Source organism: Schistocerca nitens, chromosome 11, assembly GCF_023898315.1.
Source record: "Schistocerca nitens isolate TAMUIC-IGC-003100 chromosome 11, iqSchNite1.1, whole genome shotgun sequence".
NCBI classification, from domain to species: domain Eukaryota; kingdom Metazoa; phylum Arthropoda; class Insecta; order Orthoptera; family Acrididae; genus Schistocerca; species Schistocerca nitens.
Window position 1 is genome coordinate 170,459,268 of NC_064624.1, and position 14,947 is coordinate 170,474,214.

Sequence of the window (14,947 nt, forward strand, 5' to 3'; positions counted from 1 at the left end):
TTCACGCACTGTGTGTAAACATGAGCACTCCGCGCTGAGACGCTCATTCTTGGCTTGGCAGCCGTTGAGAATGGAGCTTCCGTTGGATGTTACCGCCAGGTGCGAATTGCGCGCAGTTATTCGGTTTTTGAATGCAAAGGGCACTGCACCAATTGAAATTCATTGCCAATTGACAGAAGTGTATGGTGAGTTGTGCATGGATGTCAAAAATGTTCGTAAGTGACTTAGAGAGTTTGCAGCTGGTCGGACCGAAATTCACAACAAACAAAGGAGCGGGAGACCATAAATTTCTGAGGAGAAAGTATTGAAGGTTGAGCAAAGCATGCGTGGAGATCGACGGATCACTCCAGATCTCTGCACGTTGGTTCCTAAGGTTTCCCGAAGCACTGCTCACAGAATTTTAATGGAAACAATGAACTACTGGAAGGTGTGTGCAAGATGGGTGCCACACATGCTGACTAACGGCCACATGCAGCAATGTATTGATGCTTCCCGCGCATTTCTTCACAGCCTTGCAACCGAACAGGACGACTTTCTCGAGTCAGTTGTCACGGGTGACGAAATCTGGGCATACAACTTTACACCTGAGGCCAAGCGACAATCACGCCAGTGGCGGCATCCTTCTTCGCCAAAGCCGCGGAAATTCAAACACACACATTCTGCCTGTAAAGTCGTGACAACCGTTTTTTGGGATCGGAAAGGGGTATTGTTGGTCGACTTTATGCCCACTGGGACCACAATTAACACTGACAGGTACTGTGAGACTCAGAAAAAACTCAAACAGGCAATTCAAAACCGTAAAAGGGGAATGTTGAGCAAGGGCGTACACATTCTCTGTGACAACGCTCGCCCACACATTGCTCGGCAAACCGTTGCTCTCCTTTAACATTTTCAGTGGAACATAATCACCCATCCACCCTATAGTCCAGTGACTATCACTTTTTCCCTAGGTTAAAAGAACATTTGGCTGGAAAGCAATTCAGCTTCGACGACAAGGTGAAAGAAGAGGTTCATAACTTTCTGAACAGCATGGCGGCAAGCTGGGATGACGTGGTCATACAAAAAATGCCACAGCATCTAGAAAAATGCATTGACAGAAATGACGATTATGTTGAAAAATAGCTAAATGTTCAACCTGTAAACTGATGTAAAGCATTGTAGAAATTTCTATGTACTTATAAAAAAAATAGGAGACTTTACTTTTGGGATCACCTTCGTAGTTGGTGTCTGTTACTTGCCACTACAGGGTTGCCTCATTGGCTGCCAGCTGGTTATATATGACACATAAGCAAGGCAGGTCACTTGGGTCACTCCACAAATGCTCTTAATATGAAACTCCGATCGTATTGGAAATGTTCGCCGTGATATATGTCAGAATTGCGAGATGTTATGTCGACAGCTGATTTTAAGTGAGCAATGACCAAACTGTGGCAGATGACAAATTTTGTAGCCCCGAATTTGAACTCGTGTCCTAAGTTAACTACAACCTCGTGATGTGCAATGTATCTGAGAAAATGGCAGTCAGCAATCTGTGACAGAATTAAAAGTCATTATTGCTTTGATGACGGTTATTGAAGCTCACCTCAATGAGCAAACCCAAGACAGAAAAAATTCAGTTTCAATACTAAAAGCAAACTGTAATTTCTCGCTACCATTGGTTACCTGAAACTATCCTCTTAACTGGTTACACAAGCTGTCACGTTACCAACCTATCATCAGTTCTTGTTGGGACTCAGTTGCAGATTATGGGTGATACAGGCAGATTCCAAACAAAAAAATTAATATTTGCAAGAAAAATAAAGCATTACGATGATGAAAATGATGCAGCAGACAATAAGAAATTTAAAAAAATTGAACCAATTAATTGAATAAAAATGTTAAACTCTTTTGATTAGATTTAAAAATAAAAAATTCACTATATTTGAAGAGATTCAAACCTGTGAACTTCTACACCTCAAGTTAGTACACTAACCTTCGCACTGCGACACAACCTCGGGTTAGGTAGTTGTTATAGCTGTGGTGACGCAGTCCCAGTGGTGGATTGCAGCCGTCTCAAATTCAGCTTCACTCAGTGTCGTGCAAAGCTTATCTCATGGAAGCGGTCTCTGTCTCTGTGATTATGGTAACAGTATATGTGACATGAATCACGCTTTGTATGGAAATATCCAGTAGTCTTTCATCAATGCTGTGAATGAAAACTGTATGTTTCATTAAGATCATTTGTGTGTGTGTGACGCGCACGCAGTTCTTTGGTCACTTGTGTAGAACCTGAAATGAAACTCCATTAAGATATTTTGGCTGAAACACATCCATCCAAATGAAAAAAAAAAAAAAAAAAAATTGAGAAACCAACTCTAATGTGTCTGACTGACAAGCATTTGACTCAAAATTGATGGGCTCAATAGATGATTGAAAACTGAGCATTTTTCGTCATTGTGTATGTGGTCTGCAAATGCATATTTTCATAGGAATCAAGGAAAGAAACCTCAACATCTGATGCTTATGCACACATGAGATAATCACTGTTAGGTGAAAGTGCTACTGACATAATGCTCGAGACACGTGGCTCGAGAACAGACAACCTGTGTGTTTCCTGCATTCTGCAGTTTAGTTTCTTTTTCCTCTCTTTCTATTTTTTCCCCATTTTGAAATTGGTAGGAATTCAAGCATTAATAATGTAAGTATATGAATAAAGGATAGTAACATGGCATCCAAATAAATCCTGATAACTTTGCTTTGTCGCGTTTACTCACCTTATCAAATCTCCTCACTTCCTTTCGAACAGCCAGATGGATGGTACTTCCTAATATAACATATGAATGTTCGAAACAGATATACTTGTGACACTGAGAACGTCTATTGAATGCAGGCTTCTTGCCAACTACATTATCATTTCCAAAGATTCAGCACCAGACAGACTTAGTATACGTCTAAAATGTCCTCCATTCAGAAATTAATTTTGATGCGTGCCACACCCATGGCGCTGAGTGATAAATTCACAGCAGTCTTATTCAGATTTGTTTTCATATAAGGCTTAAAATTTTAATTTTGGACTAATTCAAGTTGTTCGGGAAATTAACTTGCCTACCAAATTATTATTATTACTGATTTACTTGCCTTGTTAACCTAGCTATTCCTACCAGTTTCAATACATAACACGTAAGTGCCCGGCAGAGTATTCATCAAACTACCTTCAGGCTGGTTCTCTACTGTTCCACTTTTGAACAGTGCAAGAGAAAAACAAACACTTAAATCTTTCTGTGAGACCTCGGATTTCTCTTATTTTATTACAGTAATCATGCCCCCCCCCCCTTCCTCCCCCATTCCCTGTGTGGAGGAGGAAATTGGTGACTGAAATTTCTTGAAAAAATGTCCCCACAACAAAAAACACCTGTATTTTAATGACTGCCTCCCCAGCTTGCATATCGTGTGTGTCACACTCTCCCCTATTTTGAAATAATACAAAATGAGCTGCCCATATTTCAACTCTTTCAATGTCCACCATCAATCTCTTCTGGTAGGGATTCCATACCATGCATGAATACTCCAGAAGAGGATGGGCAGACATAGTGGAGGAAGTCTCTTAAGTACATCTGTGGCATATGTAGGTTTTATGCCAATAAAACAGTCATTGGTTTGCCTACTACACACTATTTTCTTTGTGGTTTAAGTTGTTTATAATTATAATACCTAGATATTCAGTTGAATTGACAACTGTTAGATTGGAATGATTTATTATGTAAAGAAAATTTAATGGATTCCTTTTAGTACTCACATGGATTACCACAGACTTTTCATTTAGTCAGTTTTCACATTTTGAGCCATACAGGTATCTTGTCTAAATTATTTACCAATTAGTTTTGATCTTTTGGTGAATTAAGTAGATGGCAAATGATAACAGTAGAAAGGCGGAACAGCGAAGAACTCCTTCGAATTGCGGTGTTGGGGGAAGCCTCTTAGAGTTACGTAGGCTGCAGAGAGAATGAATAGGTCAATATTAGAGCAAATAAAACCAGTGTGTTCCCTGGAAGGTCTGATATGAAAACAAAAGCTGACCTACTTTGGACACATCATGAGAAGATGTATTTCACTGGAAAAAACACATATGCTGGGGAAGATTGTAGGACAAGAAGAAGACATCAGAGATAAGATGGATCGATGGCATCCCATTACTTCTATGTTTCAACCTGGAAAACGTACTGGAGAAAGTGCAGGACAGGAGAAATTGGTATGCTTTGGTTCATGGGGTCACGGAGAGTCGGAACCGAATAATCGAATAGAGAGAGAGAGAGAGAGAGAGCATCATCTGCAAATGATTGAAGAGTACTGTTCAGATTTTCTCCAACTTTATATGATTATGGAGAACAGGGGCGTGTAACACTTCCTTGGGGAACGCGAGATTTCAGTTCTTTTTACTTGATGACCTCCTGTTAGTTACTATGAACTGTGACCTTTTTGTCAGGAAATCACGAATCCAGTCCCGCAACTGAGACAATATCCCCATAGGCATGCAATTTGATTAGAAGCCACTTCTGAGGAAGGATGTCAAAAGTCTTCTGGAAATGTAGAAATATGGAATCAGTGTAAGATGCCCTGTTGATAGCACTAATTACTTCATGTGAATGGAGATGTAGTTATATTTCACAAGAATGATATTTTCTAAACATGTGCTCACTATGTGAATAGATTAGTTTCTCTAAGGTATTTCATAATGTTCAACCACAGTATCCCACCTGAAATGCAAGATATCCGAGACATTTGCTTTTCGAGGCATGCTGCCACAGAATGGTAGGTCTGCAACTGTTTGGTCCTGAGGAAATTGGATAATTTTTTATTTCGTCCGTTTCAGTTTATTCAGCTGTAGTGGTTACCAGTTTCAGGCTGACATGCCCAGTCTCAAACCACACACCTTGCTATTAACTGTAATTATTCGTACAGCATGGTACCAAAAGTCACAGCAAACTATACAGTGGACAACAAGTACTCTAATTGATTTTAGCCTGTGTGTCTGTTGCAACTGACTGACACAATTAACATATCATAAATTTCTTTGAGATGGTAGAGCTCTGTTCACAAATCAACACAGTTTTAGAAAGCATTGCTTGTGGAAAACTCAGTGTGCCCTTTTCTCACTTAGTATCCTGTAACCATGGACGAAGGGTAACAGACAGATTCCATATTCCCAGATATTCGCAAAGCATTTGACGTGGTGCTCCACTGCAGACTGTTAACGAAGGTATGGACATAGGGAATAGGTTCCCAGATAGGCAAGTGGCTTAAAGACTTCTTAAGTAATAGATCCGATTATGTTGTCCTCGAAGACGAGTGTTCATCCGAGACAGGTATCGTCGTGATTGCTCCAGTGATGTGAGATAGGATTGTTCTTATTTTCTGATGATAAATGATCTGGGCAGCAATCTACAGCTGTTTGCTGACAGTGCTGTGGTGTACGGGGAGGTATTGTCATTGAGTGACTGTAGGATCACTTAGACAAAATTTATAGTTGGTGTGACGAATAGCAGCTGGCTCTAAATTTAGAAAAATGTAAATTAATTTGGATGAGTAGGAGAAACAATACTGTAATGTTAGAGTACAGCATTAGTGGTGTGCTACAGTTACATTGATTGAAGATCGTAGATATCTGGGAGTAACATCGCAGAGGGATATGAAATGGAATGAGCGTGTAAGGGCAGTAGTGTAGTAAGGAAAGAAAATGGTCAGCTTCAGTGTATTGGGGCAATTTAGGGAACTTCTGGTTCACCTGTAAAGCAGACCACGTATAGAGTACTAGTGCTACCCTTTCTCAAGTATTGCTGTAGTGTTAGGGATCTCCACCAAGTCTGGTGAATTCAGATGTGGGCTGCTGGATTTGTTACCAGTAGGGTCTGTCACTTCACAGGCATTATGGAGATGCTTCGGGAACTCAAATGGGAACCACTGGAGGAAAGGATATATATATATATAATAGAGGGAAACATTCCACGTGGGAAAAATATATCTAAAAACAAAGATGATGTGACTTACCAAACGAAAGCGCTGGCAGGTCGATAGACACACAAACAAACACAAACATACACACAAAATTCAAGCTTTCACAACCAACGGTTGCTTCATCAGGAAAGAGGGAAGGAGAGGGAAAGACGAAAGGATGTGGGTTTTAAGGGAGAGGGTAAGGAACCCTTCCAGTCCCAGGAGTGGAAAGACTTACCTTAGGGGGAAAAAAGGACAGGTATACACTCGCGCACACACACACATATCCATCTGCACATACACAGACACAAGCAGACATTTGTAAAGGCAAAGAGTTTGGGCAGAGATGTCAGTCGAGGCGGAAGTACAGAGGCAAAGATGTTGTTGAAAGACAGGTGAGGTATGAGCGGCGGCAACTTGAAATTAGCGGAGGTTGAGGCCTGGCGGATAACGAGAAGAGAGGATATACTGAAGAGCAAGTTCCCATCTCCGGAGTTCTGACAGGTTGGTGTTAGTGGGAAGTATCCAGATAATCCGGACGTTGTAACGCTGTGCCAAGATGTGCTGGCCGTGCACCGAGGCATGTTTAGCCACAGGGTGATCCTCATTACCAACAAACACTGTCTGCCTGTGTCCATTCGTGCGAATGGACAGTTTGTTGCTGGTGATTCCCACATAGAAAGCTTCACAGTGTAGGCAGATCAGTTGGTAAATCACGTGGGTGCTTTCACACGTGGCTGTGCTTTTGATCGTGTACACCTTCCGGGTTACAGGACTGGAGTAGGTGGTGGTGGGAGGGTGCACGGGACAGGTTTTACACCGGGGGCGGTTACAAGGGTAGGAGCCAGAGGGTAGGGAAGCTGGGTTGGGGATTTCATAGGGATGAACTGAGAGGTTACGAAGGTTAGGTGGACGGCGGAAAGACACTCTTGGTGGAGTGGGGAGGATTTCATGAAGGATGGATCTCATTTCAGGGCAGGATTTGAGGAAGTCGTATCCCTGCTGGAGAGCCACATTCAGAGTCTGATCCAGTCCCGGAAAGTATCCTGTCACAAGTGGGGCACTTTTGGGGTTCTTCTGTGGGAGGTTCTGGGTTTGAGGGGATGAGGAACTGGCTCTGGTTATTTGCTTCTGTACCAGGTCGGGAGGGTAGTTGCGGGATGCGAAAGCTGTTATCAGGTTGTTGGTGTAATGGTTCAGGGATTCCGGACTGGAGCAGATCCATTTGCCACGAAGACCTAGGCTGTAGGGAAGGGGCTGTTTGATGTGGAATGGGTGGCAGCTGTCATAATGGAGGTACTGTTGCTTGTTGGTGGGTTTGATGTGCACGGATGTGTGAAGCTGGCCATTGTACAGATGGAGGTCAACGTCAAGGAAAGTGGCATGGGATTTGGAGTAGGACCAGGTTAATCTGATGGAACCAAAGGAGTTGAGGTTGGAGAGGAAATTCTGGAGTTCTTCTCCACTGTGAGTCCAGATCATGAAGATGTATCAATAAATCTGTACCAAACTTTGGGTTGGCAGGCCTGGGTAACCAAGAAGGCTTCCTCTAAGTGACCCATGAATAGGTTGGCATACAAGGGGGCCATCCTGGTACCCATGGCTGTTCCCTTTAATTGTTGGTATGTCTGGCCTTCAAAAGTGAAGAAGTTGTGGGTCAGGATGAAGCTGGCTAAGGTAATGAGGAAAGAGGTTTTAGGTAGGGTGGCAGGTGATCGGCATGAAAGGAAGTGCTCCATCGCAGCGAGGCCCTGGACGTGCGGAATATTTGTATATAAGGAAGTGGCATCAATGGTTACAAGGATGGTTTCCGGGGGTAACAGATTGGGTAAGGATTCCAGGCGTTCGAGAAAGTGGTTGGTGTCTTTGATGAAGGATGGGAGACTGCATGTAATGGGTTGAAGGTGTTGATCTACGTAGGCAGAGATACGTTCTGCGGGGTCTTGGTAGCCAGCTACAATGGGACGGCCGGGATGATTGGATTTGTGAATTTTAGGAAGAAGGTAGAAGGTAGGGGTGCGGGGTGTCGGTGGGGTCAAGAGGTTGATGGAGTCGGGTGAAAGGTTTTGTAGGGGGTCTAAGGTTCTGAGGATTCCTTGAAGCTCCGCCTGGACATCAGGAATGGGAAACTTTGTATGTGGTGTTGTCTGTAAGCTTACACAGTCCCTCAGCCACATACTCCCGACGATCAAGTACCACGGTCGTGGAACCCTTGTCCGCCGGAAGAATGACGATGGATCGGTCAGCCTTCAGATCACGGATAGCCTGGGCTTCAGCAGTGGTGATGTTGGGAGTAGGATTAAGGTTTTTTAAGAAGGATTGAGAGGCAAGGCTGGAAGTCAGAAATTCCTGGAAGGTTTGGAGAGGGTGATTTTGAGGAAGAGGAGGTGGGTCCCGCTGTGACGGAGGACGGAACTGTTCCAGGCAGGGTTCAATTTGGATAGTGTCTTGGGGAGTTGGATCATTAGGAGTAGGATTAGGATCATTTTTCTTCGTGGCGAAGTGATATTTCCAGCAGAGAGTACGAGTGTAGGACAGTAAATCTTTGACGAGGGCTGTTTGGTTGAATCTGGGAGTGGGGCTGAAGGTGACGCCTTTGGATAGGACAGAGGTTTCGGATTGGGAGAGAGGTTTGGAGGAAAGGTTAACTACTGAATTAGGGTGTTGTGGTTCCAGATTGTGTTGATTGGAATTTTGAGGTTTTGGAGGGAGTGGAGCTGGAAGTGGGAGATTGAGTAGATGGGAGAGACTGGGTTTGTGTGCAATGAGAGGAGGTTGAGGTTTGCTGGAAAGGTTGTGAAGGGTGAGTGAGTTGCCTTTCCGGAGGTGGGAAACCAGGAGATTGGATAGTTTTTTGAGGTGGAGGGTGGCATGCTGTTCTAATTTGCAGTTGGCCTGTAGGAGGATGCTCTGAACAGCCGGTGTAGATGTGGGAGAGGAAAGATTGAGGACTTTTATTAAGGATAGGAGTTGACAGGTGTGTTCATTGGCTGAGTTGATGTGTAGGTGAAGGATTAGGTGGGTGAGGGCAATGGATTGTTCAGTTTGGAACTGGTATAGGGCCTGATGGAAAGAAGGGTTGCAGCCATAGATGGGAACTTTAAGTGTGAGGCCTTTGGGGGTAATGCCAAATGTCAGACAAGCCTGAGAAAATAAAATATGGGAGCGTAATCTGGCTAGGGCGAAGGCATGTTTGCGGAGGGAATGTAAATAAAACTTAATGGGGTCGTTGTGGGGATGTTGTGAGGGTGACATGGTATTAGAAGGTGGAAAGTGTAACATGAGGCTGAAATGAAAATGAAAATAAAAATATATGGGGAGAGATAAAGGTGAACTAGAAAGCAACTGGAGATCTGGTGTGAAAACAGGATATAACAGCGTGGAGAGCTGCATCAGACCAGTCTTTGGACCGAAGACCACCTTAATTCGCTTGCCAAATCTCTCTCTCTTTTCCCCTGACTCCTTCCTCAGTTTACAGATTGAATAAAATAAAGGATATATTGCAACCTTGCCTCATATCCTTTGACTCTTACAGCTGTGCCGAGCTATATAGAAATGAGGCCCTCCGTCAGAATTTTTGAGCTCAATGGGAGGGCCACCTTTTACTAAACGATCGCCCTGGTATGTGTGAGGAATGAATTTGTTTTTCTTCCATTAAGTGCTGTAAATTTACCCTCCCTCACGTCTTTTGTTGATTTTCACTCATTTCATAATAGATTCTTTTAATAAGCTATGAAAAGAGTAAGATTTAAAAATAACTGTTTTACTTATCATCTTTTCTCATAGTTGGCTCCAGTTCTTTATGTCCAGGGGTTTTTTCTTGAGGCTGAAATTTTTGACATTGTAGTTTCCAAATGACATAACTGTTGAAGAATTGCCTGTTTTTATCTTGATGTTAATTTTTTTCACATTTTTCTATCTTGCACTGTATTTACAATTTCTGCTTCATTAAGAAAAACTACATTGTTATTGCCAAACATAAAAACACGTTCGACCACAACCGAGGCGTGTCTACTATTACTCATTCTGCGGTACTAACAATATTCCAAAGAGTTTACAAATTTGATTGACAAATGAATTTCTATTAATCTGTACCATTATTTTATAAATGAATCCAGAAATAAACATACTAAATATTGTCTGATAATGCAATTAATAATAGGAATTTTAAGTGTGTCAAATATTTCGTAATTTCAAATGTTTCTAAAACAAAAAAAAAAAAGTAATTTTAACCGTACATATAGATCTAGTACATAATGATTTTAGTGCAAAATATAATACATTGTGTACAAAATCATATGAAATTCCTTTAGGAAAACAGCTGAGATAATATTAACTTAAGAGTTAAATTCGAAAATATTTTTGGTATTGGTTACGTGTGTTAAATAAAATTATTGTTAGAGGAGGGTGTCCCTTTACAGTGCTCACTTGTGACGTATGTCCATGTGCCATTTAACTACATACTCTAATTGCTAGTCACTGCAAATTACACAGTGATAGCTCTCTGAGTCTTGGCAGCCTGTGAGAATAAATGTGTTTCATAACAGGCTGTAAACATTATCACAGCTGATTTTCGCGAACAGCATTTTGCAGTTAAGTTGTCTGTTGTCTTGAAGAAAAATGTTACTGAAACGTACAGCAGTCTGGAGAGAGCTTAACGGGATTGTGGAATATCTCATCGAGCACATTTCTGATGGCATTGTGCATTCAAAACTGGCTGGGAAAATGTGAATTGTAGGAAGGAGCAGGTGCACCTGACCTGTTACTGTCATAACAGAAACAACAACCGACACAGCAGGTGCTATTATTTGAGAGGTCTTCTGCCTTACTGTGAGACAGCTCGCACACATCCTCAGGATATCAGTTCGGAGCACTCTCACAGTTTTAGAACGACATTTGGAAATGTCTAGGTTTAGTGCGTGATGGATACCGCAACTGTTTACTCCACAGCATGTGCAGGCTCGTGACAATGTGTGGCACTAATGGAAACAATGTGTTGTGAACGAGAGCAGTGCTTGGCGGCGAGGCATCACCACTGCTGATGAAACGTGGGTGTATTGTTGATGTGTTTCAGGTTTGCTTGGGCTGTGTGGTGGTTTTTTACAATTCAGTTCGTGCACCTAACCATGAAATAAGTGGCCACCTGAACACTCATTTTATATACAATGAATGTGCACCCTGAATATTTGGTCGCTGCTAAGTATTATTAATCAGGGTCCAGCTAGTCTGTGCCACAAATGTGTGTGCCTTCTTGCTCTGACTTAGCTCAGACTTCACCTTCTTACAGACTGCAAATAAAGCTGCTCAAAATTAACTTCTCATTTTCTCATTCACTCTACTGCATAAATAAGAACTGAGGTTCAGAATGAGAGTTTCACTCAGCAGCGGAGTGTGCGCTGATATGAAACTTCCTGGCAGATTAAAACTGTGTGCCGGACCGAGACTCGAACTCAGGACCTTTGCCTTTCGCGGGCAAGTGCGCTACCATCTGAGCTACTCAAGCACGACTCACGAACCATCCTCACATCTGCCAGTACCTCGCCTCCTACCTTCCAAACTTCACAGAAGCTTTACTGTGAACCATGCAGAACTAGCACTCCTGGAAGAAAGAATATATGGTAGAGCGCTTGCCCGCAAAAGGCAAAGGTCCCGAGTTCGAGTCTCAGTTCGGCACACAGTTTTAATCTGCCAGGAAGTTTCAAGTTATTCTTATATTATCTTCAAAATTACAGCTCGATACATGGTAAATGAGGACAGCTACCAACTCGCATACTGTCTATCTGTACTACAAACATAACAGATCTAATATTCAACTTGATAATTTACATACTACTACTACAACGTAGTAGGTGAATATGGAATGGGAGTAAGGAATGAAAGAGGAAGCTGCCTGGTAGAATTCTGCACAGCACATAGCTTAATCATAGCTAACACTTGGTTCAAGAATCATGAAAGAAGGTTGTACATACGGAAGAAGCCTGGAGATACTGGAAGGTATCAGATAGATTATGTGATGGTAAGACAGTGATTCAGGAACCAGGTTTTAAATTGTAAGACATTTCCAGTAGCAGATGTGGACTCCTGACCACAATCTATTGGTTATGATCTGTAGATTAAAACTGAAGAAACTGCAAAAAGGTGAAAAATTGAGGAGATGGGACCTGGATAAATTGAAAGTACCAGAGGTTGTAGAGAGCTTCAGGGAGAGCATTAGGGAACCATTTACAAGAATGGGGGAAAGAAATACAGTAGAAGAATCGGTACCTGTGAGAGACGAAATAGTGAAGGTAGCAGAGGATCAAGTAGGTAAAAAGACGAGGGTTTATAGAAATCCTTGGGTAACAGAAGAGATATTGAATTTAATTGATGAAAGGAGAAAATATAAAAATGCAGTAAATGAAGCAGGCAAAAAGGAATACAAAGGTCTCAAAAACGAGATCGACAGGAAGTGCAAAATGGCTAAGCAGGGATGACTAGAGGACAAATGTAAGGATATAGAGGCTTGTCTCACTAGGGGTAAGATAGATACTGCCTACAGGAAAATTAGAGAGACCTCTGGAGAAAAGAGAACCACTTGTATGAATATCAAGAGCTCAGATGGAAACCCAGTTCTAACCAAAGAAGGGAAAGCAGAAAGGTGGAAGGAGTATATAGAGGGTCTATACAGGGGCGATGTTCTTGAGGACAATATTATGGAAATGGAAGAGGAGGTAGATGAAGATGAAATGGGAGATACGATACTGCGTGAAGAGTTTGGCAGAGCACTGAAAGACCTAAGTCGAAACAAGGACCCGGCAGTAGACAACATTGCATTAGAACTACTGACAGCCTTGGGAGAGCCAGTCCTTACAAAACTCTACCATCTGGTGAGCAAGATGTATGAGACAGGCGAAATTCCCTCAGACTTCAAGAATAATATAATAATTCCAAACCCAAGGAAAGCAGGTGTTGACAGATGAGAAATTTACCGAACTATCAGTTTAATAAGTCACAGTTGCAAAATACTAACGCGAATTCTTTACAGAAGAATGGAAAAACTAATAGAAACCGACCTCGGGGAAGATCAGTTAGGATTCCGTAGAAATGTTGGGACACGTGAGGCAATACTGACCCTACGACTTACCTTAGAAGAAAGATTAAGCAAAGCAAACCTATGTTTCTAGCATTTGTAGACTTAGAGAAAGCTTTTGACAATGTTGACTGGAATACTCTCTTTCAAATTCTGAAGGTGGCAGGGGTAAAATACAGGGAGTGAAAGGTTATTTACAGTTTGTACAGAAACCATATGGCAGTTGTAAGAGTCGAGGGGCATGAAAGGGAAGCAGTGGTTGGGAAGGGAGTGAGACAGGGTTGTAGCCTCTCCCCGATGTTATTCAATCTGTATATTGAGCAAGCAGTGAAGGAAACAAAAGAAAAATTCGGAGTAGGAATTAAAATCGATGGAGAAGAAATAAAAACTTTGAGGTTCACCGATGACATTGTAATTCTGTCAGAGACAGCAGAGGACTTCGAAGAACAGTTCAGCGGAATGGACAGTGTCTTGAAAGGAGGATATAAGATGAACATCAACAAAAGCAAAACGAGGATAATGGAATGTAGTCAAATTAAATCGGGTGATGCTGAGGGTATTAGATTAGGAAATGAGACACTTAAAGTAGTAAAGGAGTTTTGCTATTTTGGGAGCAAAATAACTGATGATGGTCGAAGTAGAGAGGATATAAAATGTAGACTGGCAATGGCAAGGAAAGCATTTCTGAAGAAGAGAAATTTGTTAACATTGAGTATTGATTTAAGTGTCAGGAAGTCATTTGTAAAAGTATTTGTATGGAGTGTAGCCATGTATGGAAGTGAAACATGGACGATAAATAGTTTGGACATGGAGAGAATAGAAGCTTTTGAAATGTGGTGCTACAGAAGAATGCTGAAGATTAGGTGGGTAGATGACATAACTAATGAGGAGATGTTGAATAGAATTGGGGAGAAGAGAAGTTTGTGGCACAACTTGACAAGAAGAAGGGATCGGTTGGTAGGACATGTTCTGAGGCATCAAGGGATCACAAATTTAGGATTGGAGGGCAGCGTGGAGGGCAAAAACCATAGAGGGAGACCAAGAGATGAATACACTAAACAGATTCAGAAGGATGTAGGCTGCAGTACATACTGAGAGATGAAGAGGCTTGCACAGGACAGAGTAGCATGGAGAGCTGCATCAAACCAGTCTCTGGACTGAAGACCACAACAACAACAATTTACATATTTATTATCTTTGACATTTTGCATTTCCACACCACCCCTCTGTGGACCTAGTATCTCTACCTCAGCAGGTAGGGTCGTCTGACTGCTACCCACTTCTGTACAGTCACTGGACTGTTAGCTCTGGTATCAGCACCCACAATTTAAAACACCTCCCAACAGTGAGGTGCTCACCACCTATTGATCACACTCTGTCACAAACATCTTTTCTCTGACATATGTACTTAAGGACGTACGAGGAATGGGATGTATCACTAGGCTGTTACGACCCAAAGATGAAGCGGAGCAGTGCAGTATTGATGCAACACGGTCAACCCCCATCACAAAAGGCATGAGTGGAGAAGTTTACAAGTAAGGCAATGTTGAACTATTTTTGAACACTATGCGATCCTGTACGTTCACAGAGTTTCAAGACACACTACAGTCACTGCTGATTACTCTAAGAACATCCTGAAGTAACTGGTAAAGGCTTAAGACCACAAAAAGTGAAGGAACCCCATTGGACAATGGAAGCTTCATCACGGTGGCACCAGGACACGTGCTGCTAGTGCTGCAATTGAGATCCTATTCCAAAAATGCATTTCTATGCTACACAATCTGCCTTATAGTCACGACTTGGCTTTGTTTGACTTATCTTAGCTCAGTGGCTGAAAAGGAAGTTAGGAGGTGTCAGTTTGATAAGACTAAGGCAGTGAAAGATTTATAGCCGACCATGAAGAGTATG

The 14,947-nt window shown here is 42.1% G+C and overlaps 1 protein-coding gene across 1 annotated transcript in view; it reads left to right on the forward strand.

Moving 5' to 3' along the window:
* The window catches only part of LOC126213061 (tRNA-dihydrouridine(47) synthase [NAD(P)(+)]-like), a 213,678-nt gene that overhangs the window by 50,457 nt on the left and 148,274 nt on the right, over positions 1 to 14,947 (forward strand). The gene's annotated exons all lie outside the window — the stretch shown is intronic.